Source organism: Bison bison, unplaced genomic scaffold (genome assembly GCF_000754665.1).
Source record: "Bison bison bison isolate TAMUID 2011002044 unplaced genomic scaffold, Bison_UMD1.0 scf7180017864373, whole genome shotgun sequence".
NCBI lineage: Eukaryota > Metazoa > Chordata > Mammalia > Artiodactyla > Bovidae > Bison > Bison bison.
Genome location: NW_011494945.1, coordinates 8588290 through 8596002, shown reverse-complemented (window position 1 = coordinate 8596002; position 7713 = coordinate 8588290). Strand labels below are relative to the sequence as shown.

General features: G+C 42.6%; 1 pseudogene; it reads right to left on the bottom strand.

Annotated features, from left to right (window-relative positions):
* The window catches only part of LOC105000713, a 14323-nt pseudogene that overhangs the window by 6080 nt on the left and 530 nt on the right, over window positions 1-7713 (bottom strand).

The following is a 7713-nucleotide window of genomic DNA, read 5'->3' as shown; positions in this document are numbered from 1 at the left end:
CAGCACCCCAGGCCTCCCTGTCCAACACCAACTCCCAGAGTTCACTCAGACTCACGTCCATTGAGTCAGTGATGCCATCCAGCCATCTCATCCTCTGTCATCCCCTTCTCCTACTGCCCCCAATCCTTCCCAGCATCAAGTCTTTTCCAATGAGTCAACTCTTCGCATGACGTGGCCAAAGTACTGGAGTTTCAGCTTTAGCATCAGTCCTTCCAAAGAAATCCCAGGGCTGATTTCCTTTAGAATGGACTGGTTGGATCTGCTTGCAGTCCAAGGGACTCTCAAGAGTCTTCTCCAACACCACAGTTCAAAAGCATCAAGTCTTCGGCACTCAGTTTTCTTCACAGTCCAACTCTCACATCCATACATGACCACAGGAAAAACCATAGCCTTGACTAGATGGACCTTTGTTGGCAAAGTAATGTCTCTGCTTTTTAATATGCTATCTAGGTTGGTCATAACTTTCCTTCCAAGGAGTAAGCATCTTTTAATTTCATGGCTGCAGTCACTATCTGCAGTGATTTTGGAGCTTGCTATCCAAAGGACTCTCAAAAGTCTTCTCCAACACCACAATTTGAAGGTACCAGTTCTTCAGTGCTCAGTCTTCTTTATGGTCCAATACTTACATCCATACATGACTACTAGAAAAGCCATAGCTTTGACTATATGGACCTTTGTTAGAAAAGTGACATCTATGCTTTTTAATATGCTATCTAAGTTTGTCATAACTTTCTTTCCAAGGAGCAAGTGTCTTTTAATCTTATGGTTGCAGTCACCATCCACAGTGATTTTGGAGCTCAATAAAATAAAATCTGCCACTGTTTCCACTTTCTCACCTTCTATTTGCCATGAAGTGATGGGACCAGATCCCATGATCTTCATTTTTTGAATGTTGAGTTTTAAACCAGCTTTTTTACTCTCCTCTTTCACCTTCATCAGGAGGTTCTTTGGTTCTTCTTCACTTTCTGCCATTAGACGGGTATCATCTGCATATCTGAGGTTATTGATATTTCTCCAGGCAATCTTGATTTCAGCTTGTGCTTCAAGCAGCCTGGTATTTTGCACGATGTATTCTGCATAGAAGTTAAATAACCAGGATAACAATATACAGTCTTGATGTACTCCTTTTCTAATTTTGAACCAGTCTGTTGTTCCATGTCTGGTTCTAACTGTTGCTTCTTGACCTGCATACAGGTTTCTCAGGAGGCAGGTAAGGTGGTCTGCTATTCTCATCTTCTTAAAAATTTTCCAGTTTGTTGTGATCCACACTGTCAAAGGCTTTAGTGTAGTCAATGAAGCAGATTCTTTTCTGGAGTTCTCTTGCTTTTTCTATGATCCAATGAATGTTGGCAATTTGATCTCTGGCTCCTCTGCCTTTTCTAAACCCAGCTTGTACATCTGGAAGTTTTCAGTTCACATACTGTTGAAGCCTAGCTTGAAGGATTTTGAGCATAACCTTGCTAGTATGCAAAATGAGCACAATTGTCTGATAGTTTGAACATTCTTTGACACTGCCCTTCTTTGGGATTGGAATGAAAACTGACCTTTTCCAGTCCTTTGGCCACTGCTGAGCTTTCCAAATTTGCTGACATATTGAGCACAACACTTTAACAACATCATCATTTAGGACTTTAGCTCACCTGGAATTCTAGCCGAACTATTTAAAATGAAGGCATTTAAGAAGCAGCAAATGCAGGAAAAGGTCTCTGAAACCTTCTCCTGTTCTGCATGAAGGCAGGATATAGATTCTCCATCTCTGAAGACAGACCCTTATCAGATGGCATAAGAGGAATCTGCAAACAACTCACTTCATTAAGTTTTCTATCATATATTTACCTTCCCACTGTTTGCCACCCTTGGAAACCTAAAACCACTTTCTTTTTCCAGTTATTTCTCTATAAATGTGTTCTTCTTTGTTGAAGGTAGTATGTAAACCAGAGTTCTAAGCCACCTCCTTCAGTTTCTCTTTCTTTGAGTTTCTCCCTTCTAGGAGACAAACACATTAATAAACTTCTGTTTTTCTCTAGTTAATCTGCATTTTGTTACAAGGGCCCAACCAAAAATTTTGAAGGACAGAGGGACAAGAATTTTTTTCCTTCCCTTACAGATGAGGGTGTGTGTGTGTTAGTTGCTCAGTCGTGTCCGACTCTTTGCAACCTTACAGACTGCAGTCCACCAGGCTTCACTGTCCATGGGCTTCTCCAGGCAAGAACACTAGAGTGGGTTGCCATTTCCTTCTCCAAAAGGAACTACAGAAAGAAAGAAAGTGAAGTCGCTCAGTCATGTCCAACTCTTTGAGACCCCATGGACTATAGCCTACCAGGCTCCTCCATCCATGAAATTTTCCAGGTAAGAGTACTGGAGTGGGTTGCCATTTCCTTCTCCAGACAGAGGAGTAAATAGATGAATTAAAATATGCTAATTAAATTTTGCCATAATATGGTGGCTTAGTCGCTGCCGTGTCTGACTCTTGCGACCCCATGGACTGTAGCCAGCCAGGGTCCTCTGTCCATGGGATTTTCCCAGGGAAGAATACTGGAGTGGGTTGCCATTTCCTTCTCCAGGGGATCTTCCCAACCCAGAGATCAAACCTGGGCCTCCTGCATTGCAGGCAGATTGTTTACCATCTGAGCCACCAGGGAAGCCCCTTTGCCATAATATATGGTCTGAAATCTTTAAAACCATTCTTCAGAAACAATGATTAGATTGAAGAAAGTCAAAGAGATATGACAACTAAATGCAGTGGATGCTCCTGAATTGAAATCTTTTGCTCTGAATGACACTGTTAGGGCAGCCTGTGAAATCTGAATGGTGACTCTGGATTAGATGGTATTATTCATGGGACTTAAAGCCCACCTGAATGACACAAAGATTACTTCAAGGTGGGAACATTTACCCTACAACCAACTGGAAAGAACTCTTATCTGAACTTCCCTTATCTAACACATGGCTTTATGAGAGTCAGCCCCTCTCCAAGGAGACTTCCAGTCAGAGACCTGACCTTGGGCACCAGGACGTTCCAAAAGATAGTGTAAACAAGCTTTATCCCAACCTTCCATCCTTTGAAGCCCCAATCACCACTACCACCCCCCTCACTAAGTTGATATGTAAACCCTTACCTCCAGCTGTTTAAGTTGCCTCTTAAAGCTGAAAGCTCCCACATGCATAAACAGACTTATCCTGTTAATCTGTCTATTGTGAGTTCATTCACAGACCACCCTCCCACCACCATTCAAATATAAAATAGTAAAAGAATATTTTCCTTTGGATATGATCTATCTCTGTTAAGTTCCTGATTTTGATGGTTGTCATATGGTTTGTAAGAGAATGTCCTTGTTTGTCTGGAGGAAACTTGGCTCCTATGAATATTTTGCCATGGTATCAATAGGAGTTAGGGTGGTTTTTGTTTTGTTGTGGTTTTGTAACAGGAGGGAAAGGGGCAGGACACAACTTTTGAAAGAATGACATAGCCCAAGGACACAACATAAGCCAATTAGAGTCAAATGGGACCAAGACAAGCAGACAAGACTAGACCTTGCTCTTCAATCAGCAAGTGAAATGACACACCCTGGGGTGCCATGGCAGTTTCAAGGCACTGTCAAAAGACCAAGGAGTGGGCAGTGGCCCAAATCCTGGAAGTTTCTACCCCTTCCCAAAAATACTTGAAATAATCCTCCCACTCATTAACATATGAAATTTCAGTTCAGTCGCTCAGTATCTGACTCTTTGTGACCCTATGGACTGCAGCACGCCAGGCCTCCCTGTCCATCACCAACTGCTAGAATTTTACTCAAACTCATGTCCATTGAGTCGGGGATGCCATCCAACCTTCTCATCCTCTATTGTCCCCTTCTCCTCCTGCCTTCAATCCTTCCCAGCATCAAGGTCTTTTCAAATGAGTCAGTTCTTTGCATGAGGTGGCCAAAGTATTGCAGTTTCAGCTTCAGCATCAGTCCTTCCAATGAATATTTAGGACTGATTTCCTTTAGGATGGACTGGTTGGATCTCCCTGCAGTCCAAGGGATTCTCAAGAGTCTTCTCCAACACCACAGTTCAAAAGCATCAATTCTTCAGCGCTCAGCTTTCTTCACAGTCCAACTCTCACATCCATACATGACCACTGGAAAAACCATTGCTTTAACTAGACAGACCTTTGTTGACAAAGTAATGTCTCTGCTTTTTAATATGCTGTCTAGGTTGGTCATAACTTTTCTTCCAAAGAGCAAGCATCTTTTAATTTTATGGCCACAATCACCATCTGCAGTGATTTTGGAGCCCAAAAAAATAAAGTCTGATACTGTTTCCACTGTTTTCCCATCTATTTGCCATGAAGTGACGGGACCAGATGCCATGATCTTAGTTTTCTGAACGTTGAGCTTTAAGTCAACTTTTTCACTCTCCTCTTTCACTTTCATCAAGAGTCTCTTTAGTTCTTCTTCAGTTTCTACTATATGAAATTACCCAGCCTATAAAAACTGACCTCGCCACATTTCACAGACACACTCTCCCTGTGCGATGGCCCACATTCTGTCTGTGGAGTGTGATTCTCTCTGTATCTGAATAAATCCACTTCTTACCTATCACTTTGTCTCCCACTGAATTCTTTCTGTGTTGAGACATCAAGAACCTGAGCTTTATTAGGCCCTGAAACCAGGTACCGTGGGTTTTGGCTGGGTTCAAGTCCAAGCCACGTAGGTTCAAGTCCCAAACTGGGTTTTGACTGGGTTCAAGTCCCAGCACATAGGTTCAAGTCCCAATCTGAGGTAAATGGTTTCAGCTTGGTTATTTTTTTAAAGTTATGAGATGAATAAAATCTGTACTCCCTTACAAGGGAAATGAAAAAGTCATAGGGCAGCAGAGGGGTGAGGGCTTATATACCCTAACCCTAACTCTAATGGCCACTTATAGCAAGGCTACAGCCATACCCGTCAACACAGGCCAGAGTTAGTGGAACCAAGGGAACTGCTGCCAGGCTCAGACTCCCCTGAAGGCCAGGTAAATGAATCAGGAGAGGCACAATGGGCAGAAATTTGAGTGATTCTTACTCTTTTTTTTTTGGCTATACCCACTTCCCTGATATCTCAGTTGGTAAAGAATCCACGAATGTGGGAGACACGAGTTCGATACCTGGGTTGGGAAGATCCCCTGGAGAAGGGAAAGGCTACCCACTCCAGTATTCTGGCCTGGAGAATTCCATGGACTGTATAGTCCACGGGGTCACAAAGAGTCGGACATGACTGAGCGACTTTCACTTTCAGCAGTGAAGCACGGAGTCCTAACCACTGCCCCACCAAGGAATTCCCTGAGTGATCCTTACTCTTACGGCCATTTGACTGCCTCACATACCCCCGCCCTCCTGCAGATGATTACCATCACCTTGTGTATCCCTCTAGAGCCCACCTGGGTTCCCCAGAGTGAGACTAAGGGCAACACAGGGCTGAAGGAATGGGTTCAGAACATGCTGCCCCCAAATATGCCAATTTGACATTTTGATTATTTTTGAGCTAAAGGCATTTGAAAAGCAACAGGTGTAAGAAAGACTCCCTGATTTACTGTTTCCTTCTTGAGGACAGGAGACAGAACTCCTGTATGGAACATATCCTGCCTGAACCTGGAGGAAGAGAACATTCTTTTCTTCAGAGATGGCAAGTACAGGCGAAGAAGTATTGGAACAAAGAAACCTTGTTAAAATAACCCTTATCTTCCTTTAGTCTCCTCGTATAGTTACTTTCTCATAATTACTACTCTCTGCTCAACCTAGTACATAAAACACTTAGGCTTCACTGCCTTGGTGGTTTTCATTTCCCTGTGAAGGCTCCCACACATACATAAAGACAAAATTTGGATGCTTTTCTCCTATTAATGTTTTGCTAAATGCTAAGTCACCTCAGCTGTGTCCGACTCTTTGCGACACCATTGGCTATAGCCTGCCAGGCTCATCTGTTCATGGTATTCTCCAGGTAAGAATACTGGAGTGGGTTGCCATGCCCTCCCCCAGGGGATCTTCCCGACACAGGAATCAAACCCATGTCTCTTATGTCTCCTGCATTGGCAAGCAGCTTCTTTACCATTAGAGCCACCTGGGAAGCCCAACTTAATTTTCAGACCCAGCCAGAGTCACTAAGAGGGTAAAGGAAAATTTTTGCCTCTTCAACAAACCTAATAAAGTCCATGGAAGTTGGCAGGGGGCTGGGGACAGGGGAGAGGGTGCTCTGAAAATGGTGGCCACCAAAACAGAATTTTCCTTTTCTTTTTCAGAAGATTTGCTATCTTACAGGTACCTGGGTTTTTCTCAACATCAACTGACCACATTTGTAACATGGCCTGTCTCCTGTGACCAGTAACTTGATTTGAGGAACAGCTTAGATTCCTGGCTCTCTGATTCCCATGCTGACACAAAGATAGATGCAATCAGTCTCAGAGACTTATTTTAATTCACTTCCATATATTAATTTGATACAAATGAATGATTAACTCCTCCACTGTATGTTTGTTCTCCTAATGTTTCCCTCTGCCACCTGGGTATCTGGGTGATTCCAACAGATGAGTGAGGGTGATTCTTAGCTGGAATATACATAAACAGCTAGTGGGGCTTCTAGTTCCTCCTTCACCTCTAGTACCAGCCATAGCAGCCTCTGTTTATGTTCTATTTGTTGAGTATCACTTTAGGCTTTATTTTCACTGTGTGGAGGATTTTATTACCCTGGTTTGACCCAGTTATTGCACCCATTTAATTATACTGCCTAACTTTCTTGTTTGGAGAAATCTCTCCAAATCTTAAGTCATTTTAGAGTGCAATCAGGCCAGTTCCCAAAAATTTACCCTTCACCACTTGAAAATTTTATTTAAAATGAGCATGGTTGTAAAAGAAAAAAAATTATTGGAGGAAAATACATCAAAATATGTTTTCTTTTTAATTTTCTATATGAGTTTATGTAATATTCATAATGAGAAAATGCAATTACATTGTTAAATAAATTGAGCCTAGAACATTTTCTTTCTTTTTAAAAAACTTTATATATATTTTTCAGTTCAGTTCAGTTGCTCAGTCGTGTCCGACTCTTTGCGACCCCATGAATCGCAGCACGCCAGGCCTCCCTGTCCATCACCATCTCCCAGAGTTCATTCAAAGTCACGTCCATCGAGTCGGTGATGCCATCCAGTCATCTCATCCTCTCGTTGTCCCCTTTTCCTCCTGCCCTCAATCCCTCCCAGCATCAGAGTCTTTTCCAATGAGTCAACTCTTCTCATGAGGTGGTCAAAGTACTGGAGTTTCAGCTTTAGCATCATTCCTTCCAAAGAACACCCAGGGCTGATCTCTTTCAGAATGGACTGGTTGGATCTCCTTGCAGTCCAAGGGACTCTCAAGAGTCTTCTCCAACACCACAGTTCTTTAGATTAAAGTAAAGATAAGAATAAGATAGCCCTGGTTTGACACAATATTTTTCCCCCAAAATAACTATAAGAACTGACACAAATCTCATTTCCAGCTGACTCTCACTGATTAATGATGTGGTTGCACTGAAAACTGTGTGGATCACAATAAACTGTGGAAGATTCTGAAAGAGATGGGAATACCAGATCACCTGACCTGCCTCTGAGAAACCTGTATGCAGGTCAGGAAGCAACAGTTAGAACTGGACATGGAACAACAGACTGGTTCCAAATAGGAAAAGGAGTACGTCAAGGCTGTATATTGTCACCCTGCTTATT